At 45.3% G+C, this 26,852-nt stretch overlaps 1 protein-coding gene across 2 annotated transcripts in view; it reads left to right on the top strand.

Moving 5' to 3' along the window:
- Nucleotides 1-841: 841 nt before the first annotated feature.
- Nucleotides 842-26,852, top strand: part of TAFA4 (TAFA chemokine like family member 4) — a 92,971-nt gene continuing 66,960 nt past the window's right edge. Inside the window, exons 1-2 of one of the 2 annotated variants that reach the window (XM_019499550.2) lie at nucleotides 845-913; nucleotides 22,168-22,282. The gene's annotated coding sequence lies outside the window, so the exon portion shown is untranslated. Of the gene's footprint in view, nucleotides 914-22,167; nucleotides 22,283-26,852 lie in introns of both variants that reach the window. The other variant, XM_059715564.1, reaches the window with a different exon arrangement.

Raw genomic sequence — 26,852 nt, 5'->3', positions numbered from 1 at the left:
CTGCTTGTCCCCGTGTCGCTTCTTTGTAGTCAGTAAAACACAACCTTCCACTAAGTTCACATTTAATAATGATAATTAAATGAAAGACTTATTAATAACCCAGGTCACTGTGGGGTGTAGTGCATCCCATGACCACGCCTGTGACCAGGGGATGGGTGGTACAACCCCCCCCAGGCTTGCTGCATTTCCAACCAAGTTACTAGGATTTTTTGACAGATGATGCTAGGGGCTTGCCTTTTGCTGAGGAAACAGCTTCATCCTCCTTCCCTAGCCGAGCCATGCTTGAGGTTGAAATAAGGTGCAGCTGCTAGGTTACCTGGTTAAAAGCTCTGCTCCAAGTAGGAGAGCACCACGCGACCTGAGGAAAGGAGTTTTTTTTTTCCCTTTTTCACTGCAGCCGGTTACGTTACCTCTCTAACCAGGACTCTGGGCATGCCACAAGAAGAGAAGAGGATATTTCACAGTGACAAAAGGCATGTTGGTAGATGTGCAGCGTGATGGGGTGGGAGCAGGGGGGACCCTAGGTCCATCTGCCCAATGTCCTACAGGAGGCTGAAAGGGAGCTGGGCGTATATCCCTGCTCAACAGCCACCTCCAAGACAGTGGGCAGGCAAAAAAAAAGACCTGCCTTACATCAGGCCAGTCCCTTGGTCCTCAGTGGGGCAGGGAGGGGAGAGTGAGCTAGGTGCTCCTCTCCCCCAGGGCTGGGAAGTTCTCCTCCAGAGCAAGGGGTGCTGGGGAGGGGCTGGGGGGGCCTTGCAGAGGTGCGCTGGGGGAGGAGGAGGGCGGGGAAGAGGCGTGCCTTGCTTGCCTCGGGCTGCGGGCGGCTCGGAGCGGCGCCAGGCTGCTCGGCGGATGGGGCAGGGGATGGCTGCGGCTGCACGAGCCCGCGGAGCTGCCGGCCGGAGGGCAGGTAAGGCAGCGCTGTCACCCAGCGTTCTATCCGCGCTCCGGCCCGGGCACTGATTGGCCCGCGGGCGCGTTCCGTGATTTGCATAGACACATTTTAGAACGCTCGGAACCCCCCGCGGCCGGCTGCGTCCTGGGGGCATCTCCCCGCCGCTGCCTCCAGCCTTTCCGCACCGGGAAGTTGCGAGGCAGGCACTCCCGGGCTGGAGCTTCTCCTCAGACGGGCTTTAGCCACCTTGATGGCTTGAAAGCAGCCGGGGGGTGTTTGTACACTCATTCTGGCTGGGGGGGATGGTGCGGGGGTTGGACTCGATGTCCCTTGCACCCCTCGGTGTCTGCGATTCGTAGTACACCTTCGTGGGTGACTTGCCTTGGCCCTAATGAACAGCTGGAGTGTGCCTGGTAATGCAGTATGGGGAGCACAGGGAGTTCCAGCCATGCCTAGAGTGAGCGCAGAGAGTTGCGTTCCTGGCAGCCCATACATGCAGGGGGGAAACGGTATGAATGATGCTCTGTTGTGACTGTTTGAGGTCCCCAGCAGTCACCAAGCTGCTGCTGTCCCCCAAGATGTCCCTGTGACACCTTTGGCTTTCACGCACCAAATGTTACGGTTCCCTTTGCAATAGTTTTATGTCCTGGAGCAATTGTTTGCTCAGCCCCGGTACCGTCTTCTTATAATCAAATGGGAGATCTTGAGGATGTGCTCTGCTTAAAGCAGGGATATGACAATAGCCGTTGCTCTCAGCGATGTATGTAGGATTTGCTGACCCCGTTGCCCTCGAAAAATAGAATTGGGCATAACCATTTAAAGCCGTGACATTGTCTCTGTTTCAACAGGTTGCTTTTTATTTTCAGCTCCGGTCATTCACCGTATTACTTAGGCTGGTCTTTGCTAGGGGTATGATGTGGTGATGTGAATGATGTTAAAACTGCGGTCGCTGGGGATTAATGCATGGGTATGACATCACTGACAGCCAATCAGGTGACTGTTTTGACCAAAACTGTCTTCTAAACTGAGCTAATTATTCTGAGGGGGGTTTTGTTCCTAATGAATAGAAGTTTTGACCGAGTGGATGGATTCTTAACAAGTTCCAGTTGCTTTTCTCAGTGCCATGCGTCTATCCCTGAAGTTGGAAATTCATAAGGCCAAGTTGATCACATATTCCAGTGTTGGTTAAGAGACTGTTTGACAGCTAATACTTTAGTTCAGTAAACCTGGTGTTTGCACAGTGTTATTGGCAGAATATTCAATACCTGTAGCATTCTCAGATCAACCTACACGGTGCCAAAATGTCATCTGAACAATCACGTTTATGCACGCAGAGTATTTGCAGGTAGCAAATAATGTCAGCAGGGAGGGTACGGTCCTGCAATGAGTAGCCTCATTGATCAAAGTGGAATTATTCATGTGAATAAAACCACTCATGCAAAAAGAAGTTGCATGTCTGGGCCCTTATATTTTTTTCTGCCTTGCAGTAGCACAATTAAAAACCTCAACAGTTTCTGCTGGCTTTTTGCAGTATAGCAGCCGACTTTATTGGATCTGCTCCAGCTCTTGTAATGCACATCATACCTTTTGTATAACTTGCTCTCTAGTCACTTAGCACTCTTTCTTAAACTTACTTGTGCATTATGATTTTGGACCTGATTCAGCTGTCACTGAAGTCAATGGAAGCACTTGGCTGAGGCTGGATAAAATCTTTTATGAGGACTCTGAGCACCATTTGCACAGATCTGGCTTGCATTCCTTATTTTATACATATCGTATTTCCTAGAGGCATTAAAAAAAAAAGTGAGCATGTTGAAAAATATTTTGAGTCACTAGAAGGTTTTAACATTCAGCACTTAAACTGTACTGTTTGCAATTATTAACTCTCCCCCCTCCCCAAATGCCTGGATCCTTGCAAATTGCATATGTAACAGTGCATATTGCGTTCTAGCAAACCATATGGAATAGTGCAGTGCTTGCCCCGGGAGTGTGTAAGCTTCTTATGCCTTGGATGCCAATAAGACATGACAGGATGCAAGTAATGAATTACCTTTAAATTAGAAGGCAGTAAACAACTCATTATTTGATTAGAGGAATATTAAAATTAGAAAAATGTTACAGTCTTTTGATATCCTGTGGCACATTTTTACTAGCTAGGAAATGACATGGGTTACTGCAGTGAGACAGAGTCTCTAGAGAATTATAATGATTTTCATCTGTGGGAAATATATTGGCATGTACTGTCCTGCGTTTAGATGATACGGTCGTGGAGTTCTTGCCTTCCAGTTGTAAATTAATATGGTAACATTTTGAGTGAATTTTTAGTGCTTGTGAAAGGTATTGGACTGACAGTCTCAAGGGTCGAAATGTCCTAATTACAGGACAGGAATGTGATGGGTTTCAATCCTGCTTCAAAGCAGTCTCTGCCTTCTAGCAAAGAGAAGGTTGCTCTGTCTCCAGGCCCTCTCGATCACTGCCTCTTTGGCAGCGGGAAGCCCTAAGTGGCATCAGAGCAACATTTTCTACTCCAGTGTCACCATGCAGACGTTACATGGTAGTGACCAAGCTCCAGTTTGAACCAGTAACCAACTGGTGAAAGCTGTGCTTATGAAATGCCACTGTTAATTCAACCAGGGGCAAAGCCTGCAGCCTGAGTCAGCGCTCCCATTTTGCCTGAGTGAGGACCGAACCTCTCAGGGTTGCTCGGACTTGTTAAAAGAGCAGGATTTGGTCGATGCTGTTCGTGATTAATACGTATTTATGCAGATACATACTAATGAGGCATTTGGTGGGAGATAGGTTGAATGTCAGTGAATGACTTGGGTTCTCCTAGCACAAAGTATCATGGCCTTGATCCAGAACTAGGCTGATATTTTATCTTTTGGGGGTGAATTGTTTTGTTTGAAGTGTTCTCTCTTTAATAACATTTAGATGCGGGTACCCCCTCTCCTCCAGTTCCTCATCCTCCGGCAGGGTGCTATTTATACCCAAGCCCGTGGTTTAAAGGCCATGGATCGTGAGAATCTGTACTGGGTATTCCCAGGGCCAGCTAGCAGCTCTGATTTGGCTCCCTCCCTGCAAACTCTGGGCTTTGTTTTTGGGCTGGAGCATTATAAGCCAAGCATCTCTGCAGTTCAGAAAGCATCTCACAAAAGCCAAGAGGAGCTACAGATTTGTGTAAATCTCTGCAAACCACATCTCCAAGACTTTTTAAGTGGTTGCTTTATATAATCCATATGCTCAGGGCCTAATTTCCTGCTCCCCCACATACTTATGGGCATTTCCCCATTGAAACCCATATAGCTGAAGGAGAAATGGAGAGTCTTGAGTCACTCAGGTGAACCGTTGCCCCTCCTGTTTTCTTGGTAAATGTAGCTGTAATTGAAACATGCCTGAGGAGAGAGCCCTGACAAAAGAGCCTCGGGGTCAGTCCTTTTTTCCCTTAATGTGTTCCCCTGGACAAGGTGCCTGTACAAAGGACGTCTCTCTCTGCCTTGTGCGAAATGGCGGGTGCATCGCAACTCATGCAGCCTGACATATTGCAAGGAAGAATAAATAAAAGAAGCCACAGCATTGCAGCCACTTGCTTTTGCATGCGACAGGGCTGATGGAAGGATCTGATTACAATACGTGGTCAAAACACCCCAGGTCTGGGCTTAGCTCCTTTGCTTGCAGGGCCATCACCCGCCATCCAAGGTCTGATCATTTGCCATAGTAATAGTTCTGCTCAGTGGAGGGATATGTGCTCAGCTGGGTAAGTTGATTGTGGGAATAGCTGACACCTTCAAAAGGTATGCTGACTGATGAAAATTTAGCTTTTAACGTGACAGTAAGTATTTGATTCCACCCTTTGTATCCAGGAAAAGAAGAAAATTCCCCATCTGACTAGTGTAAGATTGATGCTAGGCAAGAATAAGCCAACTAATGGAAGATCTTTTAGCATTTCCTTTAAACGAATTGCAAACCTCTGGTTCATTTGCATAGTTTAACCTACCCAGACCTCCCTACATGTCACAGGCAATGGGCCAGATTTTCCTTTGCCACAGGCTTCACAGTATGACTGAGGTTGTAAACCAGTGGAAAATTTGGCCCTTTGTGTGTTAGGCCCATTCAGAACGAGGACTGAATTCAGACCCATTGTAGGCAGGCACAGCTGCACTGGATGTTGCAAGATGCTTTCCCCTTCCCATCATATTTTGCATTTTCTGCTGAGATGCATTTCCGTGGCAAACATTGCATTGCCCGGAACATGCTAATAATTTGAAAATGTGATCCAGTAATTAAATAGAAGGATGTCCGACCCTCTGTGGGCGTGCATGGGGTTTATATGGTCTAGCTATTAATCCACTACTTGTATAAGTTATTGATGGGTAAATGGGCTGTCATCTTGTTTGCTGTATGATCTTATTGTGAATGCTCTGTTATTTTTAGGCTCTGGGTCTGCAGTGAGATCCTACCAATGCTGACCTTCGTGTGAGTGCAGAGTTCCTTTGGGGTCAATGGGATTTCACACAGATTCCAGAGTCGCGCTAGCAAATCCCATTGTAGCATTGGGAGATGATTGTTTTAAGTCTGGAGGCTCTAGTTGTCCTTGAATATCCGTGTGTTCCCATTATTCAACGAGAGTTATGCGTGTTTATGGTGGCCCAATGAGTACATAGAAGTGTGTTGTAGATGGGCATGCATATATACAGTGAAGTACAGCAGTTTGTGTTAATAGGAAGGATTTATCTTGTTCTAGTATTGAATTTATGATGCTAAGCTGGGATATTTTCCTGTTGCTAAAATGTTATATTGCAGCAAGCTGATATCAGGGTGATAAAATAAATGCTTCCTTTTTAATTTAAACCACTATAACATGCTAATGATGTTGGAGACAGGAAGAGAAATATCGGACATCAGAAATGGAATGGAATGTAGTGGTATTATATTGAAGGAGCCTAAGAAAGTTGAATACTTTTTACTAGGGAAATGCAGCTCTTTTAAATGAAAACTTGATGCAGATCTTTGGCAGCAGTGGTCTTGGAGAAGAAGCCAAGCCACCCACAGCTTCCCCTGAAAGGACTCCTGCTTCCAAACCATTACACATCCTGAATTTCATTGTGTCCCTTCTTTCCCCACCTCTACAGATCGCTGCATGTCTCTCCCCTTCCCTCCGGGAGACCCGGCCTGCTGTGCTCACCAGGAGGAGAGATGCACAGGCCAACTTGAATGCTTCCATTGCTGCCTTTTCAGATGAAGTTGGTAGCACCAGGATGGCCTGCATGCGGTGTCTGGCAGCCCTGTTTCCAGACACTGGGGTGACAAGTATGGGGGGAATAGATTCATAGTTGTTAGGGACTGGAAGGGCCCTTGCAAGATCATCCTGCCCAGCCTCCCCTGCACTGGGGCAGGAAAGACTGCTGGGGTCCTATGATGCCACGAGTCTTCAAATAGCTTTTCCCTAGGTTGCATAATGATTGTGGCCAGTTATTTTAGCACTCTTGGGGGTAGTTGATCTGGTCCTGATGATTTGTAGATATTCAGCCTCTCTAGGTGTCCCCCCACAACTGTGGGAGGGTGATCATCACCCCCACCTTGATCATCCTGAATCTTTAGGTTGTTCCCTGTGCTGCCTTGACACGTAGGTGGGTAGGGGAAATTGGTTGCACTTCTCCTACATGTAGCTGCTTCAGCAGCTGGGGATCTCTTCTTTCTTCCATCCTCTTCTAACTGAATAGTGAAAGCAGGATAACTGCTGGCCAACCTGGTGTGGGTGACATTGGTCTTGCCCTTGAGGCTGGGGCTGGGACTTGCTCCGTAGAAGACCAGAGTCTCAACATGCCTGTGGAGGCATTTGAAGTGCTCCACCAACGTGGTCGGGACGTCCTGCCTTGTGAATCAAAGCCCTACGGCCGCAGCCATTCCTGCCTGTCCCATAGGCATATGGGGAAGAGGTGGGTGAATAGGTCGAAGCGGGAGACGGAGGATATTTAAGGGGCTGACTTTGCCCTTTTCTCAACTGCATGAAGACAGGTAAAGGACTCCTGAGTGTCTATTGGACTTGCAGTAATGTTGTAGAAGGGCCTGTTGGAGATGTTAATTTGTCTCTTTAATTACAGCAAGGCAGCTAAGGTGTGAGACTTGCTATAAAACCTAAACAGACCGTGCGTACAAGCGCGTGTGCACTGGTGGGTGTGTGTGTAGGTAGGTACATACAAAAGTACTTGGGCAACTGAATCTGCAAGCAGTTTGATTGCTGGAATACAGAAGAAACGCCGTTCAGGTGTTTGTCCCCTTGAAATTGCTTCCATTATGGCAACTTGTTATGCAGCATTTCTGAAACTTTACACTAACATGCAGCATTGGTGAGAGCCTGATGAGAGCGTCTGACACTTGTAGAGCATTAGCCAAAGTGTCTTTCAGAGGATGGGTTATTAGGGTAATAGTTAAGTCTATGGAAATATTTACCAATTGTTAAGTTTGGTTTTATCAGAGCTAACGGGGAAATAAATGAAGAGAAAAAGTATTCTGATCCCAATCCAACGCAGTGTCTTTTAATGTGGTGCTAAATAATTTATTAGGCTTTTGTTTAATTATGGATGTATTGCCACAAACTAGGAGCCATTAAAAGAACATAATTTTTTTCCTAAAAATGTATCTTTAAAAATCTGATGCAAGTCAGCTGTTCAGAGAAGTCTTATTTGAGAAGGAGCCTTTCTCCTCTCAAGTTTTAGACTTACTTGAGATAGATAACTGAAGACTTTTAGTGTGCGCACGTGGGGCAGTTTTTTATTTTATGTAAGAATAAAGGGAATGTCCCATCTCAGGCAGTACTGTGTCCATTGTTATCAGTGTTATTACATTTTAGAAATGAATGGCAGTAAACTGATCTTTATAAACTAATACCACCCCTACCATAAAGCCTTCATGTGCCTTCCTGTGCATGTTTTAAATTCATTGTGACTTTTATTTAGATTTAACAGTAAGCCTTAAGCACACAAAAATCAAACTTGCTGATAGTCACACAGCAACAATAATTCCTGGTATGCACATATGCCAGTTCTGGTTGCCTGCAGCATTAAATAATCAAATGGAGATAACAGTTTACCTCGGCCAGCTGATAAGTGAAGGAGGAAACAAAGGAAACATCCTCAGATCAGCCTGTGCACCTATCCTGGGCAGGAACAATTCCTCATTCTTCCACCTCAAAACCCCTTCAAAGCATATTAGAGTCAACGCATGTGGCAGATGTAGGGGAAATATTCTTTCCAATGGCTTGCTAGCTGACTTTCAACTCTTAACAGGATCAGATGGAAGCCAAGCCTACCGATAATGCATTGAGGATGCGTAGGCGATGCACTGAATCCGTTTTTCAGGTCCGTGCCATTGGCGGTGACCACTTCCACACGCATGTACAGAAATGGCTTAATTAAAAGGCCTGCACAATTGTTTATGATTGAAATCACCCCTTTAGTGCTTCGTGCTGCATCCCCCGTGTATTCAACGCCCGTTGACTGTGACAGCAGTTAGGCGCGCACAGACAAAAGGCTTCTTGCCTGCCTTCTGTCCCCATGGGACTTGACTTTACTCATGAAGTAAGGGGATCAGGCTCAGGCCTCTAATTGCTCAGTGCTTAAAAAGCTTCACCTACATCTTTGAGGTGGTTTTGAGCTTTTTCGATTTTTTTTTTTTTTTGGCCAGAAGCTATGGATCACATTTTTATTCTGCAATCACACACCAAGCTTGTGCGTTGCTTTGCTGGATGGATTCATGGTACCTGCATTTACACGGGTTTTTTTAGAGAAGCGACGGAAGCCACGGAGGGTGGAAATTAGCACCTAGGCTTTTGCAGTTTTCAAGATAAACGTAGTTTCCCCATTTAATTGGACCTTCGGCAGTGAACGTCATATTTTGCTTATAATTGTTGCAGATGGTACCTGTTGGCAGCTATGCTTATTAAGTATGTTCAGACGATGTATCATTGTGTTTTGGTCGCACAATAGAGTCTTACTAATTGCATTTGCGTGTCTGTTTGAAATGGAGGATTAAACCAAATGGCAGGGTTCATGCACAAACATGTGACACTTAGTGGGTGTTTTTGGGGTTTTTTAAATTTTTGCTACCTAATCCAGGAGGTGACATAAAATGATTAGATTCTTTATCAAAAATAGCTGTTTGGATATGTAACATTTAAGAAGGATATTATAGAACAAATGGCTTTTCAAATAGATAATTGCGTATTATTAATGGAATGCTACCACCAACTCTGCATACTCCATGAACAAATGCTCAGCCTCTCTATTTAAATGTCAAAACAATTTTTGCTGCTGCTTCTTTTTTTTTTTAAAGGCACAGTGAAACAATCTTGTTCAAGTTCACCTTAAAATGACCAAAATGATGATTGCATTATTACAGGGAAGGGTCAGGACGGCTGGAGGATCTCTATGTGGTGCATTAGATCCACAAACAGAAGCTGATTTAGTTATTGATAGTGAAGACACGTTCTAGTCACTTTAAAGAATTAACAATTGATCAGCTTGTTAGGTCCTAGTTTTTCATAAGCACAGCATGTTTATTCATTATTGTCATTACATAGTGGAAGCAGCTGAGATCATGATTAGCAATGCAAAATCCAAAGGCATTTAAATCTGCTTTAATATGAAACTTTTGCACAGATACAGATATTTTTTGAGTAATATATTGATTCTCACTTTTCACAAATAAACATGAGTTCACTTTAAAAGAACAGGTTTGTCAATTTGCAGTTCATTTACATTTTTTTTCCAGAACCTCTGGCCTATTTGTTCTCAAAATGCCAATATCTGAAGCTTATATCAGTATAAGATGTGTTTATAAAGCAATTTTATTCAAATTGTATTAGGTTATGTCTTGGTCAGTGAAAATGTATGTTAGACGTTGCAACTGATACGCTATGCATGCTAGCAAAAAAAGATGGAAATGTGTTATTCCAACAAATATAGTCAGACTTGATTATTTGTTGCTAAATGCAACTTCTTTCTTCGAAATCAGCAGTGACGTAATCTTGGGCGGATGAGAGCAAAACTATCCGAAGTGGCTTTTCTTGATATACTTGACTAATATGTTAGAGGAGATAAATAGTCATTTTTAAAATTTATTACACAGTAGAATTGAACACCAGGGGAAACCATTTTACAAATCTGAAAGCTAAGGTCACCCTGAGAAGAAAAGGACACTTACAGTGACTAGAAAAACTCTGCTTCCCGAAGAAATTGAGATTCAAAGTTTACTCTTTTAAGGGTTTCTTTTACAAAGCTTTGGGCTCCCAAGTGTAAAACTAGAGTCTGTTTTGATGTGCAAATATTTCAAAGCCATGTAGCACATAGGAGCTAAGATGTGAGCATCTAACCAGTGCTATAGATTAGTTTCACAGTCTCTTAACTTGTTTCAGTATATCAAGCTTTAATAATGGCTTTTAAAATATAATGCTCTTGTAAGGATAAGCTCTGTGAAATGTTTTAATTTAAATTCCCCCCCTCCCCTTCTTTTTTTCTGCCGTTCCAAATAATCCGTCTTGTCCCAAAAAGTCACCCCATGTGTTTTACTCATATTACATCATGGACCAGGAAATGCATAATTTAGACTCCCCCTAGGAGTCTGGCAATATGCTCAACAGCGTTTTAAGTGTTTGTTAAAAACATAGTTTCTTTTAGGCGCTCTTATCTCAGCAAATAATGCTAGCCAGTTTGAGCTGTAGCAAATCAGGACAACATTGATTTTCTTTAAGAAATGAATAATGAAAGATCTAGACTCCTTAAATATGTAGATGAAGATAAGTGACTTTAATTAAAAATTATCAGTGGAAGATAGCAGGATGTATTAGCTGTTTTAGTTGCATGTCAACATGCTATAACATAACCCAAAGTAGTGTATAGTTTCCATGTCTCATTCGTCTATATTTGTAAAAAACAATTGTCTAAGTTTCAGTACAGTTCTTTAATATCTTTTAGTAAAATAAAATCGCTTTTCTGAAGTAAGTTTAAAATCACCAGGCGAATTTAATTTGCCAATATTCTGCCACTTGAAGTGGGAAGGGATGTGGCTGTTTTGGATGACAATTTAGAGTGGATTTATATTTGAGTTCAAACTTGGGGCCTGATCTTACAAACATTTTATGGCCAGAGGGAGGCATTTCTTACTGATGTGAGCAGTCCCTTTGTGGACACTGAGGACAACGGGCAGAAGAAGACTAACGGCATACTGGGCTGCATTAGTAGGAGCATTGCCAGCACATGGAGGGCAGTGATTATTTCCCTCTATTCAGCACTGGGGAGGCCACATCTGGAGTCTGGTGTCCAGTTGTGGGCCCCCCGCTACAGAAAGGATGAGGACACATTGGAGAGAGTCCAGTGGAGGGCAATGAAAATGTTTCGGAGGCTGGGGGACATGACTGGTGAGGAGAGGCTGAGGGAACTGGGCTGATTTAGTGGCGAAGAGACGATTGAGGGGGGATTGAATAGCAGCCTTCAACTCCCTGCAGCGTGGTTGCAAAGAGGATGGAGGTGGACTGGTCTCAGTGGGGGGCAGATGACACAAGCAATGGGCTCAAGTTGCAGGAAGGGAAGTTGAGGTTAAATATTAGGAAAAACTTTCTCACTAGGAGGGTAGTAAAACGCTGGAACAGGTTACCCAGAGGTGGTGAAATCTCCATCCTTGGAGTTTTCTAAGACCCAGCTAGACAAAGCCCTGGCCAGGATGATCTAGTTGGGGCTGGTCCTGCTTTGAGCAGGGGGTTGGACTAGATGTGACCTCCTGAGGTCCCTCCCAACCCTCGTTTTCTATGAATTTATGAATATTGAGTTCATTATGAATTTATGAATATTTAGTTCATAGTGATTGCACAGTGATGCCTAAGGTAGGGGACTCGACCCCTGTCCAACAAGAGCAGTCCAATTCCTTCCAGTAATGAGGTCCGTGGGTCACTGCCTCCCGTTGCAGCATTTTCCAATAGCAGCTCAGTGGTTCTCATCCTTCCCAGCACCAATTTGCCTCCTTAAATGACAGTCATAGTTGGGAAGCTAGTTTAGAGCATGTGGATGATGAGCAAGATTTGACTTTTGATAAATGTATACTAGAAATTCTGGACTTTCTAGTATACATTTAGCACAATTCTAGACTGTATACTAGAAATGTATACTGATGCTTGACAGGCAAGATCTTTGCTGCTGTTTGGGAAATGCCTGCAGGAGAGGCATTACATTGCAGAGAACACCTTGAGCATCTCCTAGGGATTTTTCTAGGACAGGTCTTTAATAGGCAGGTAGCCACAATTTTCCATTAGACCCGTGCTACCAGGGCTTCCCTGGGTTACCAACTAGAACCGTCCTGCATCTGTGGGCTCTGGAGTTTCAATCTGGAGGGAAGACCAACACGCTAAGTCCTTGGCCATCCTGTCTCCAGAGAAACTTTCTTGGTTCTCTGGAGCCTGGAGGCCATTCACCCCAGTATCGCTGGCCAGCTGGTGTGACCCTCTAGGGCTGGTATCCAACAATTGTCTACTGGAGTATAAGGGGATGAGTTTAGGTGTGCACTTTAGCCTGAGCTGCAATTTTTTCTTCTCCCTCATCTTGCTTGGCTTGCCTTACAACTTTAATTCTTGATTAAACATAATATTTGTGTCAATGAAATGAGTAACAAACACCTGCCACGTTATGGATTTTTGCTACACTCTATATCAACGTAATGGAAGCTGGTTCTCCTCGCCCAGAAGAGGAAAAGTGCCAGAATCAAAGATGTAAATAAGAGCCGATGAAAATTAATTGCAAACCTGTCAAATCTGCTCTGTGTTTATTTTTATTACATGGTGTTCAGCCGCTCTTACTAGAGATGTGGGGGGAGGAAACCCAAACCTGCCGATCTGCAAGGAATCGGCTTAAATCTACCTACCAGCGAGAATTTGGGACTTGTATTTGCTTAGACTGTTTTCAGTGTCATTGTGCTTCACTGTCAGGGTTTGCATGTGTTGTTCTTGGTCCCCGGGCAAGGGGACTCCAGGTCTCGTGAGCTTCGGTCTCAGGGTTTCCACTGAATCCTCTTACTACAAGAGGAGTAGATGGGAGTCTATTCCAGAGTCTGGTCACACGAAGTTTTTCCTTATATCTAGTTTGAAACCTCTTTCTAAGAGTTTATGACCATTGCTCCTGGTCTTCCCCTGGGGCGCTTTGGTGAATAGTTGTTCACCTCGCCCCGATGCTGTCCCCTGCTATATTTGTAAGCTGCCACCAAATCCCCCCCCAAGTCTGCTCTTTTCTAGGCTGAACAGCCCCATATCTGTCAGCCTTTCCTCGTGTGGCGTGCTCTTCAGGCCTCTAATTATACAAGTGGCTCTGGACTCTCTCAACCTTTTTGTGAGGATAATGAAAAATAATTTTGAGGATTAGTCGTTGGGACGGCACAATTCAAAATTCATGAGATACTGCTCTTCCCAGTTATAAGATTGGACAGTGCTATTGACAGGAGAGAAATGATCAGGAAGTACTTGAATGGCAAAAGAAATGGAGAAAGTCAAGTTTAAGAAAATCAAACGTATTTGGCGTGGAGTAAAAAATGAGCCAGGGTGGTAAACCAGATCCATATATGTCCAGGTGGTTCTCCTTAATTGCAATGCCAGGACACCAAGCAAACTAAGGTTTTCTTGCCACGCTGATGCTGTAAAGTGTTCTGCACTTGGGCATGTAGGTCTTCATATTATATGTAACAATAACCCAGCTATTTATCCTAAACCACCCAAACCCCCAAAACGTTGCTCCTTATGATAGGACTGAAACTGGATATAGTGCAGCTCTATTCTACGAGCAAAATCAGTATGTTTTCAGTTATTTCATCCCGTGTCCTTTAGCATACTAACACGTGAAGGAGAATGACCACATGAAGATACCGTGCATTGGAAATGTTTGTGGTCTTATGGACACGATAGTCCTCTGCTGAACCGAGTAGTCACATCTTTCTTTCTTCCATGCCACTGGTGCCTCACGTTGTCAGCGCATGCACTAAAGGAGGGGCTCGGTTTTTACGGTAATCACAAAGTTGACTTTTCATGTCTCACGAGAATAAAATAGAAGCTGCTGGAAAGGAACTCACAGGGGTCTGATGACTTCTTTCCAAATTATTTTCTAGTAAAGGGAAGGCAGGGGTGGGTGTGGGGGAAAGCCCCATAGGTTGCCCACCTGCACCCACTTCATTCCTGGTTATATTTGACCTCTGTCCACCTTGATCCTTCTTCCTTCAATACAAATTGCCACCAGCACCTCTGCTCTTTCGTGCCACTGTTTCTAACTATTGTTCGTCCCCTGCCTTCCTCTCTCCCCTTTGCTGGCTCTGGAAGACCCTAAAAAATTCAGGCCCTCTTAAATCTCACTCCTGGCTCCCCTTTCTTTCTATCCCATCTTCCTTTTCCAGGCCCTTCATGGTACACATTACTTAGGAAGAGCTCCCGATTAAACCTCAACGTATCATCAAACTTCCTCCATTATCCTTCCTCCAAAACCCCACCTGGAAGCTCTCCTTTTTGATGCCTACAAAAAAAACCTTGCCAGCGGCTAGGCTACTGGTATGCTGAGGCCATTTCTGATCCTGCTGACTGTAAACGCTTCTGTTTCTTTTATTCCTCCATTGGTCTCTTGTCTTGCATTTGGATTGTAAGCTATATGGGACAGGAATTTTGTTGCGTGCGTGGTGCAGCATGTAACGCAGTGACATCCTAGTTCACGACTGTGGCTATAAGGTGCTGTGTTAACACGACCAGTTAATAACCAAGCATGGAAATAACCTGAACCCTTGGTGGGAAGGAATAGGGAAGAACTGGACAAGCCCAACCAGGCCTGGTTTTGCCTTTTAATACACTATATTTGTGGTCCTAGGATGGGGTTTTGTCAAACTCCCGTTGGCAGGGGTGAGGCGTGTGGGCAGGGAACAGTATCAGTCTCCGTTCTCTGATAACAAAAAACCCCTGTAGCAACAGAAGAACTCAAGGCAAGTGCTCAAAGTAGTGCCAAGAGCATCTTTGTGTTTCTGGGCAAGGCTGAGATCCAAGCCAACCCTTTTCATTTTATTTTTCCTTTTTGAATGCAATGGCATATGCCGGCGAGCGAAGATCTGATTACCTGCAGGCTGTCTTCTTGCTAATCGTGGCCAAGAACCTTGTCATCTGTAAGGGGAGGCTTTCACTTGGAGGGAAAATAAACTATTTTCCTCATCCCTTTTTTTTTTTGCATTAATGATGCTGTTTTGCATTCAATTAGCGGCCAATAGCAAGGTAAAAGGCCTAACAAATGCCTGCTGTGGTCCCCAAGATGTAGCGCATCTTTAATAACAGCGAGTTTTCATTTAAATAGTCCTGTTAACGTTTCTCGCTAATGGCCCTTTCTCGGCTTGCGCGGCTGCTTCACATATTACAAGGCTATGGAAATGCTGCATGCTATCAACCTGGAATGTGAATCAGCGACATGCACTCTGCGAGTCTTTTTAAAAATGTCCCTCGTGGACCTGGCACGGTGAAGGCAATTCAGAGGGGAGCCGTTAAGGTTGAGAGAGTTTCACTTTTGTGTTCCCGTTCATCAATCATTAAAGAGACACTGGTAGGTCAAATGGGCCTAAAAGGGATCGATTTACAAGAAGAATCTCTGTTGAAAAGAGAATCTCAGCTCATCTCCAATGAGAAATTAAAAACAGGCAAAAATCCATACATCGGCGTCCTGATTGGGGAGTAGTTAATTACCTCAAACTCTCCTTTTTTCAAACTCTTCATAGACTTTTTAAGGGCAGGACGGACCACCAGGTTGTCTCCCCAGATCTGTTTTCACAGCCCATTACACTTCACCCAAGTACCCTGGTTTTTTGAGCCTGGTAACATGTGTTTGACTAGAGTGTGCCTTCCAGAGACAAAGGGATTTTGCTTTGAAGCTGCTGTGGGGAAAGGATCTGGGAAAGGGTTTCTTTACCCATCTCAACAAGGCGCACACATTTTGGCCCTGTGACCTCCTGCCAAGAGCAGCAGGTTGGCTGTCCTGCCCTTTTACAATGTAGGGCTATCGTGTGTTCCTTGGACAAGGGCACAAACACCCATGGGAGACAGATTGCAGGATTATTGCTGCCTGTCTGGGAAAGTCCACCTAGTTGCTGATGCCAGACCTCATTTGCTTATCTAGACAGTGAGTTTGAGCTGTAGCCAGCGTATTGGGAGAGAAATGTGTTGCAGCAGACTAGAAATGAATAACATACGGCGGGGGTGGACTTTCGTCAGATTATTGGCAGGAGAATGCATTGGAAACTTGAGGAGCTGGGAGAGGAGTTGACTGGACAGGCTTGCCGAGGTTGGGTGCTCATACCCATCTCATATTTGAATGTGAACACGCTTTGTGCTGTGCGGTGTACCCAGCTGAGATCTCTAGGTCAGAGATCCCCAATCAAGGGCCCAGGAGATCCTTTTGAGGGTGTCACACGGTTCATACCGGTAGGTGTACGAACAGGATTCATGGGATAAACCCAGAGATTTCAACTGAGTGTTAAAATCATCCTGATCTGTTGTGATCTTTCTGAGTTCTTTGCAACAGAAGAATTGTCCTCTTTTTAGTATTATCATTATCATCATTATTATTATTATTAATAATGATAATAATAATATTTTCTGCTGGCCAAAACAAGGGAAAACAAAGAGCTGGCATTTTCCAAGGGGTGCCTTAAGCCTAAAAGGTTGAGAACCACTGCCCTAGTTAAAATGTCCATGAAATCCATTGAGAAACGAAACTTTTCCAAGCTTTTGCAAGTTCGTGAGTGTGTAAAGACTGGGGTTGTGGATCTGGCTGCTTTAAAAAATATCTATCTATCTATCTATCTATCTATCTATCTATCTATCTATCTATCTATCTATAGATATACACACACATATGTGTGTGTGTATGTTTGTGTGTATATATACACACACACATATACATACACACACAAATATATATATATATATACACACACACAAATATTTTTGTGTGTATATATATATATATTTGTATATATATATAGATATCTCTTTCTATCTCTATATAAATATATAGATCTCTCTCTCTCTCGCTCTCTATCTATCTATATATCTATGTATATAGATACAGATTCTCAGCCCAGATGAGTCCCAGGTATTTGGAAATATTTGTCATTACTCAGATCATCTTGATCCTGGTCCTTGAATGCAGCTTGTAGGAAAAGGGCTCAGTGGGCGCAAGAGGAACAAGAGAAATTCCAGTCCCTTTCTTAGCTTCTGCATTCGGGGCCCCCGGCAGGCAGGCAGTAGTTGGAGACTTAGCTCTGCTAGTGGTGGGCAAGGGCTCAGGGCCTTGGTAGGAAAGCAGCCTGGGAGGAAAGAGGAGGTGAAGCGCTATTTTTCGGAGGCCTATGGCAGGGATATGGGAAGCGAGGCAGCAATCGTGCAGCATGCACAGCAGGAGGGATGCTCCTTGTTAGCAGAGCCAGGCTTCATGGAAGAAAGCCTCAGCCTTCGTGTTAAAAACAAAGCTGAGTTGTTTTTTTTCTACACCCCCCCCTTTGTGAAAAGGCCTTGAAGATGTAAATGGGTGTGAATCGATTGCTGGGGTTGAAAGGAAACAGGAGCTGGGCTCTTGCTTCTCCACCGGAGGCTGATCACCACGGCCTCAAGTTAATAAGTGAAGTAAAGCCAGGGACAACAGCAGGGAAGCCTGATTTTGCATCTTCCCTCCCCAGACCTGTTATGAGTCGCACAGAGGCTGCACCAGGTCATCCCTGTGAGCTCTCTCTTTCATTGGGGACAGTAAAACCAAGTACAGGGAGAAGGCCAGGCGGTGTCAGCCGGTGACAGCCTGCAGTGTGCTTTCCAAGGCAGTGCCCACCTGCCTGGTCCCAACCACAAACTTGAAGAGCCGGTCGTAGGGGAGCTGGAGCCTGTTCTCCTCATCAGCTACCAGCCCCTTTCCATCCCCGTCTTGGCCAGGGGACTTCCAGTACTTCATTTTTCTTTTCTTTACTACTTTTCTTTTCAGCTAGAGGAGCCTGCCAGCACTCGGAGGGCACATCTTTCCGCAGCTGACTTCCAGGGGGGGTTTGCTCTTTGACTGCCGGGCACCCCATCGACTGCTGGACTTCCCCATGGTGCTGCGAGGAACATCTGTTGGATGGGGAAACTGCATTTTGCAGCCTGCTTGAGGTGCAGGGAGAGGGAAGAAGGGGAACTAGAGAGGGTTGGAGAGAAGGATTGAAGAGTCGAGTTGGAAAAGAGGGAGATTAGTTTCTAGTGGGGAGGAAAGAGTATGGAAATGATAGGGTTTTACTGGTGTGGAAGAAGTCTCTTATGCTGGGCGCATAGTGGAAGTGGAAAATAATTAAGGGACCCCACTATTAATAATTTGGAGTCACTTTGGATCTGGGGGTGGCAGGAGGTGGGCAAGGCAAGGCAAGCCAGTGACCTCCCAGGGGCCTGTGGCAGGGGAGACGTGTCCCTTGGGTACAGCCATGGGGTGGTGACTTCTCACCGGCCCATGGCTAAAGCAAGCAAATTGCACATTGGAATACTTTTTAATACCATAACAAAGTTGTGTGCATGTGCATGCATATATAATTTTATAAGGCATTGAACACCTTCAAGAGCAAACTGGATGCTTATCTTGCTGGGATCCTATGACCCCAGCTGACTTCCTGCCCTTTGGGCAGGGGGCCGGACTCGATGATCTTCCGAGGTCCCTTCCAGCCCTAATGTCTATGAAATCTATGAAATAATTTCTCTCCCAGGGTACTTTTGGTGTGGCAGGACCGGTGGCTCAAGAATAGGTAAAGAGATATGCCCAAATCTGCCTTTTTTTTCCAGCCGTGATTGCACCCTCCACATGACCTGCCTTGTTAGGCAATGGTCCGTCACTTTAGGAAAACTTGTGAGACTTCTGGTGACTTAACAACTCGGTGCATATATTGCACAGCGGTGACCTGATCTGCTGTCTGTGTGGGCTCTGAAAGCACCTGTATAACATTAGACGCTTGTATCCAGAGTAATCCTCAAACTGAAAATCTGCGAGAGCCCTCTTCTGGCTATACTGGTAGCTATTTGACTAAGGAAAAAGACTGGGCAAGACTGGGTTAATCTTTTAAGTGCAATTATTTATCGATCTTACTTCAAGTCCTCACGCTAGTTCTCATGCCCTGCCAGCCTATTAGCAGTATTTTACTTTCAGGCAGTGAATTATGGAAAATGAGGAGTGACCACTGGACAAACGGTTGTCAGCAATCGCTGCTGAACTGCAGCATCTGTAGAAGAGGGAAACTAGAGATTTTTTCCCCGCATCATTTTATGGCAGATCTTTTGCGGAAGACCACGCCAGTTGTAGCCCTTCATGCACGCCTGCAGCATTGTTGGTTTCCAGGTGCTGGATTTGGATGATGGGATCGAAAGGAGGGTCGTTATTGCACGCCCCGTTTGCAAAAATAGGAATGCTGATACCATTGCCTTGGGATGACTTGGGTTATGAGTAGCTCTGCCTTGCATGAGGCAGCAGGCTGGGAGGTGGAGCTGGTGACCAACACCACACACCGAGATGACCGGTTCCTGGCTAGATAGGTGGCGGTGCGGGAGTCAGCCCAGCATTACAATCCTGGACATGTAGGGCTGTGTTATAAAATGTGTCACTCGTGACTCATACCTGTGTTTGTGGAGCGGCCCTTCCAGCTCTGGCTGGGCTTTTCTTTTCTTCTCATCAAGGTTTGGTGATGGAATAAGCAACTGCAGCCCAGGCTCTGTCTGAACTGAGCTCCTGCTTTGTACGGCGGAGAACGGAGGCCGTAGGGCTCGCCGCAGTCCTGGCCCCAGGTGCAGCCTGGGGGGCTTTGCTCTTTGGTACCCCTCCCTGCTGTGGGGATGGCATAGGAGCCAGGTGTGAAGGGCAGGCTGGCCATGCAGGGAGAGGAAGCAGTGTCCCTGCTAAAACCCCGCTGGGGCAGCAGCATCCAGGCTGTCAGCAGATGTGCATCGAAGCACTGGCTGCCTTGCTCCAGAGCGCTCTGCTCCCGATCCCAGCTTGCTCCCTGGCTTTGCGACTCCGGTTTCTGACCCTGGCTCAGAAACCCAGTGGCATAGCACCGGATGCGCTGGGTCTGTGTCATCGGACAGCTTGGGTGTTTGCAATGAAAAATCAGAGATCCTGATGGTGAGAGCTGCTGCATCTGCAACTGAAGCAGGGATGTTCTGGTTTCCTCTGTAACCTCCAAAAAAAAAAAAAAGGAACTGTGCTATCGGCATTTACCTCTCAGGTAGGGACGGAGGGAGGAGGATGGGGGTGTTGGTAGGATGATCAGTCAGCCAAATGCCACCTTGTTCTGTAAAGAGTTGTGTGGATCATCGAGTCCTTGGAGGAAAGGACTTCTCAGCGTGAGGCAAGGAGCAAGGCCAGTGTTGCCAGCTTTGGGGTCCTCCTCCACTTTTTTTGGGTGCCCAACTCAAAACAGCTCAGGCCCAATTTCTGGGCATGCTGACCCCCCTCCTCACCGCGACTCCCATAGGCTAGTCTGCTGCATTGCATTGCAAACGTGCCAGAAACCAGGCCCGAGGCGATGAAATCGGCCTGGTCTTGTGCCAGTAGACCCAAAGTGCCAGCGTGGGATGCTGGCTCCGTACTCCATGCACACAGTGTAGATGCTCCCTCCCTGCCCTCAGCTCCTCCCAGGATTTGACCCTGGAAAAGGGGAATGAAGCAAAAGGAAGGCAGGGATTAGACAAGTGTGTAGCTGAGCTGCCCAGTTTTGGCTTCCCAGCGTGAGCTCGCAGGGTCAGATTCCCACCTAGTGAGTCTTGCTCCATTGCAGAACTAAATGAAGGATGCTAAAATTAGGTAGGATGGAGGTGCAGGCTTGCTCAGGGGTCTAGCAGCTCCCCTGCCCTCCTTTTAGCCATGCACAATACATCCAAAATCCTCATCAGTGGAGGAAGAGGGCTGTTCCTACGGGGCACCTCCGTTGTGACGGAAGATGAAAGCAGATGTTTCCACCTAAGCACATTGTGTGTCCAGCAGCGTGTATCGGTGCATACAGCATGGGCACTGCAGAGGTGAGCGCCCCAGGCCTCTAGGCATATAATAACACATCCCATTAGTCAAGGGAGAACATGGATTTTATTTTATTTAGGTCTCATCAGTAGGGTTTTGACTCTTCCTCCCAGTTGCTGGTAAATAAGGTTTTGAAATATTCCTGTGGAAAGGGCTGACTAGCTGTGACAGATTGAAAGGCTACCAGCGGAGAGGGGAATGTGATGTCATAAAAAGGCACTTTGAGAGGGTTTGTTGTGCTCAGATGTTTTAAAAATTGCTGGCGAAGCCTGTTGTGTGTCTGCTGGAGTCTGAAAGGTGCTGGGAACTGTCTGCAGTCTCCCCGAGTAACTGGATTTAGGCTACGTGCCTAGTTTTTGAAATGGGAGGCATCCACCGTGTAGCTTGAGCTACCTCCCTTTCCTAACCGTCCTGCAGCGTGACGAGCTTTTCTACTCCGGTTTAGTTTAAGCTACATAGTTCACGCCAGTGGAGCCTGAGGTTTCCTCCTGGATGTCTTGCTGTAAACCGGGAGCAGCTGTACTAAAGGCACTGCTGTCACCTGGTGTGGAATAAGAGGAGAATTGGGTCCGTTGTATGCATCCTATAGCACTTTATCCTCTCCCACACAAAATTGGTAAGTCATCTAATTTGTTAAGGTTATAACACTCAGCTGGGGTGGGCTATGGACTAGTCAGGCAGCCAGGTACTAAAGACAAGGTACAGATGGAAAGAATCGCGGTCCTTTAATTTTTTTGTGATTTCTTAGTTGGTCTAATAATATCATCTCTGAACCAAGAGTTTTAGATTTTTGCATTCCTCTGGTCGGTCCTTTCAAGCACTGCGACAGTGATGAGATTTGGGGAATATCTTGGATGAAATCAAAGGCAGTGCTTTTTCCTTTTGAGTATAATAGGACCATCTGTAATACAAGCCCGGGTAGAAAACTGGGACGAGCAAGTTTCTAGAAGTATTAGCTGGAGAACTGGAGTCAAGAAATGGTGTTACGTGTGTGTGTGACATTGTTGAGATCATTAATGTTGGATACCATGTTCAGGTTTGGTGCCAGCCTGTCCAAACAGACGGTGGAAAAACTGGATATGGTGCAGAAAAGCATGACAAGAATGATTCACTTTCTGAAAAGCCGCTTGACAGTGAGTAAAGGAGCTGTGTCTGGTTTCTGGAAACAAAGGGTAAAATTGTGCCTTGATCTGTCTACAGGCCCTGGCTTGGAGCAGTGATCTCGGCTATTTGAGAGCTCGTTCCTCTAGCAGAAAAGGTCTAACAGGCCAGATGCCTGGCCTGTGAATTGGGATAAATCTACACTACAAATAAGGTGCGTATTTTTAAAAGGAGGATAAATTTAACCTTTCAAGCAGCTTAACCAGGGATGTGATGCATTCTCCACTATTTGAAGTCTTCAGATACAGACTGGAAGTCTTCCTGGAAGCTATGCCGCAGGTTGGACAGAAGTTTTAGGACTGAATACAGGAGCTACTGAATCAGGCCCCATGACTTACGTTACACAGGGAGATTCAACTTGATCCTGATGGCATCTTCTGGCCCTAAAATTTGGTGATCTGTGAAATGCAAGAGGGGGTGCCAAAGTAGCTAGTGTGTTACAAGGACTCCTCCCTTTGCTAGTGGGGGGCACATTGCTCTGGGCCTTATGAATATAATGGGGAAATACCTTTGATGGTCAGATCCAGAATTCCCTACCTACTCTGTTTGCCGTCCGGGAGCATGGCAGTCATTTTCTGCTTATACTAGCTGGAAATTACTACTGTGCACTGGCTTAGCTCTGCCCAATCCTTTCCTTTCCCCGTGTTTGTGCAAGATGGGACAGAGAAGAGTGGGTGTAAAAGTCCCACTAACCTGTGGTCAAAGGGCAGTCGGGGCTAGATCCTGCTGAAGTAGGAGTATGTTACTTCAGTTCCCATCTACAAGACCTGAGAGTGGATCATATCGGTGGAAGAAAAACACGCAGCGGCAGGACTTGGTGTGGTGGGAAAGGGAGGAGGGTGAACGGAGGAGTCCCTGACACCAGCACATTAATATGATTAATGACAAAACTTAATTTGCACGGGCAGTTCATTCGCACACAAAAGAGCTCTCAAATCGGAGGTTTTGTACCAAGCGGGAGACTTTCGAGAGGATTTCTCGGTTCTGCGAGAGAACAGTAAGAAGCAAAGTTTCGGATGGAGCGATTGCCATGTATTCTACAGATGAGATTTCAGGAGATTTTTCTAGCAGTGACAAAAGCTGGAAAGCATTTTATGTCTTTTTGCTACATTACAGATGCACAGCCTAGCGAACTATTTCCATTCTCGGCGGCCGGGGACAATTTAATTTTACTTTAAAATGGAGACGAGTCCCATTTAGCCCACCTCTGATATATTAAAACACAACTGTAATTACAACCATCAGAAGAATCGACCGCAGTCGCCAGGCTTTGTCGGCACGGTGGAAAATATCTTCCGAGTCCACTGGGGGGCACCAGTGTCACGCTGAATCCAAGGTTGAGCATTGTAAAGCGTCTCCTAGCTCTCTTGCAGCCTCATGGTTATTTAGCCTATTGTTCAGACTTTTCATTCTTCTTTTGACCTAAGATGGTTTGGAAAAGAAGCGATTCGACTGCCTGTTGTCTACAGAAATATTTTTATTGTACCTCCAAAGAGATAACTTCTGTGTGTATCGTATGAAATAAGAGCAAGCCAAATCTATGTGCTGACTGACTGCCTGTTGTCTACGGAAATATTTTTATTGTACCTCCAAAGAAATAACTTCTGTGTGTATCGTATGAAATAAGAGCAGTCATGTCAAGCCAAATCTATGTACTATAGATATTGTTTTAGTACTCTGTACAAAAGGGCCACTCTCACTTTATGTACAAGGCCCAAATCTGCAAGATGTTCGGTACCTTTAGTTCCTGTTGACTGCACCGAGTCGCCCGTGGGATCGGGCCCAGGAAGGATGCTCCCTTTCTTTGACCTCAGTTGACTGAACTCAATGGTGATTATAAATGAGTGGAAATGGTTTCAAAAGAGCACCTCAAATGTGGGATCTGCTTCCAGGAGGCATTGTTTGACATTTTCTTTAGAGCGCATGAAACATTAGTGATGAGAGACAAAGTCCAGTTTGAAAAAAAATGGCTGAATTGGAAGGAAACACCTTCCACTGCCAGGATAGTTAGGTCTTTGGGGAGTTAGAGCTAAATATCTGTTCCTGTTCACATGTCTTTAGACCCGGCAATGGGCAGTTTGTCTTTGAGACGACCAGCTCTGGCATAGAAGTTCAGATTTTAGGGAGCGGATGCACGCTTCAGCTCTTCTGTTCATTGCACGTCTAATGCTGCATAAGCAAATGTTAGCACAGCATGAATGTGGTTTTTGGCATACCTGGACAGGGAGAAAAGGGTTTTAATTTATCTCATCTAACCTACAGCGTATGCTGGTGATTTTCCTACCTCCCCAGTCCTCCCCTGTTCTGCTCTGTTCAGTCAAACAGGATGGCTCTGAATAGCTCAACAATGATGCTAAGTCGTTACAAGGAACTTCTCCGTTTTTATGCTGATTGATCATCTCATGCAGTATATGGCATATGCATTTCATTATGCCCATTATTTTATGGAACGTGAGCCTCTTAAAGGAGGCGCCGTGTCTCGCTGATATGTATATTTAAAGTGGGGAATGCGTTGGGAACGCTTCCAGTTAAGGTCTCATTCCTAAATTCTTAAATATCCAGTGAACACAATGGCATTTTTTCGTAGCTTATTATCGAGGAGGGTGTAAAATGCACTGATGATTATGTCCTTGCCAGATGACATCAAAGCTCTGAAAAGTATTTTATGAAACATAAATATTAGCAGGAGAAGAATGTCTGTTCTAAATGGACACATCTTTGTCTGAGATAAGTGTATGTCACCCGTTACCTTGGTGTCCCAGTGCCCTGAAACCTTGACTGTATAGGTAACCCCCGCATAGCGCTATTTCACTATAACGCTTATTTTAAATTGATACCTGATTCCTCTTAGCGTTCAGCAAGTTTCGTTATAAAACTCGTGGTCACCATCTTGGGTCATTAAAAACACTTGCAGTCGCCAACGTGGATCTTCAAAAACTTTCAGTTTCGCTTAATTCTAGTTTCACTTAATGCTCGGTTTTTCAGGAACCAATTAAGAGTGCTAGGTGGGGGTTGTCTGTAGTTATCCTTATCACACCCCTATGAAGTAGGGAATTTACTCCCATTTTACAGGGTACTAAGGTGCCAAGCCAAGGGGCTAGATCCTAAGGGCTTTAGATACCTTAGTTGTGGGCAGGACCCTAACTTAGAGGGTCCTGGCTCTATGAATGGTATCCACACTTTTGTTTTAGGCATCTGCCCATCTTATACAATTCCTGGGGTAAGACATGTCCCTAAATGGGCTGAGCAGGGAGCCCCCTAGAAATAAAAAAATATGCACCCAAGGTATGTCTTCACAAAAATGCCATGGGATTCCTATGGAATGGGATCAGATTCATTTATATGAGCAAGAGCCTTCTTATTGTGGGATGGATCTTGCAAACCGGTGTTTCATATCCAAGTCCAGAGCTCCTGCCATACATAGGGGCAATTGGACCAGCTATCGAGGGAAGTAATTAGTCCCTTCTATTCTGCACTGGCGAGGCCACATCTGGAGTCCTGTGTCCAGTTTTGGGGCCCCCACTACAGAAAGGATGTGGCTAAGTTGGAGAGAGTCCAGAAGAGAGTGACGAAAATGGTTCAGAGGATGGGGGACAGGACTTGTGTGGAGAGGCTGAGGGAACTGGGTTTATTTAGTCTGAAGAAGAGAAGACTGAGGGGGGGATTTGATAGCAGCCTTTAACTACCTAAAGAGGGGTTGTAAAGAGGACGGAGCTGGACTGGTCTCGATGGGGGCAGATGACAAAACAAGGAGCAATGGGCTCCGGTTGCAGGTTTAAGTTGGATATTAGGAAAAACCTTCTCACTAGGAGGGTAGTAAAACACTGGAGCAGGTTACCCAGAGAGGTGGTGGATTCTCCATCCTTGGAGGTTTTTAAGACCGGGCTACACAAAGCCTTGGCTGGGATGATGTAGTTGGATCAGGGGGTTGGACTAGATGACCTCTTGAGGTCTCTTTCAACCCAGATTTTCTCTGATTCTCTTGAAGTCCAGGGTTTGCCCTGCTGACTTCAGTGGCTGCTTAGTATGCTCCGTGCCTTTGAGCATCGCCCTGCGTTTTGAAAGCAGCGTTGAGCCAGCTCATAACTGACCAATGGGAATATCATTATCTGCCTTGGCACTGGTGCCCAGGGGACTGGCTTGATTGCCAGTCCCGCTGTCCCCAAGACAGCTCCTGACTCGGAAGGTCAGGAGCGATCATTTTTGCAACTCGCACAAACACTAAATAATTGTTCTGCTGCTCCAAGTAGCACCACACCCCGAGGTGATGCAAGAATCGGCATTCAGCGGTGCCGCGGGGAGCATCACTTTGCACGAAGATGGGCATAAACCTAGATTTCCTGGTTAAAAGCATGGGATGTCTTTTGACATTATCAGCCAGGTGAGACTTTTCTTTCTTTAATTAAGACAAAGCAGCCACCCTCTAATTGATGACTAGTACTGTGACTATTCTAGTCCCTTCCCCTCCAAACATCCCTGCTGTAAGAAATTTAGCTGGTTTAAAAAAGGGGGATAAAGTGAATTTATCTTTATCCATCTCTGTCCACCTGTGTTTTGAATCTGTCTAGTTACTGCAAGTTGGAATAATTCGTATTTGATCGTTCTTTAACCAGTAAGTTCAGAGCAGGTTGCAATAGGTCTTTATTTGCTTTCAGACAAATCTGCATGATGTCTTTAAACACCACATATAACATCAGGAAAGAGGTAATGTCTAAAACAAATCA

The sequence above is a fragment of the Alligator mississippiensis genome, chromosome 12 (assembly GCF_030867095.1).
Source record: "Alligator mississippiensis isolate rAllMis1 chromosome 12, rAllMis1, whole genome shotgun sequence".
Classification (NCBI taxonomy): Eukaryota; Metazoa; Chordata; order Crocodylia; family Alligatoridae; genus Alligator; species Alligator mississippiensis.
Note: the sequence above shows the minus strand (reverse complement) of the source record. Positions and strands in the feature narration are given on the sequence as shown.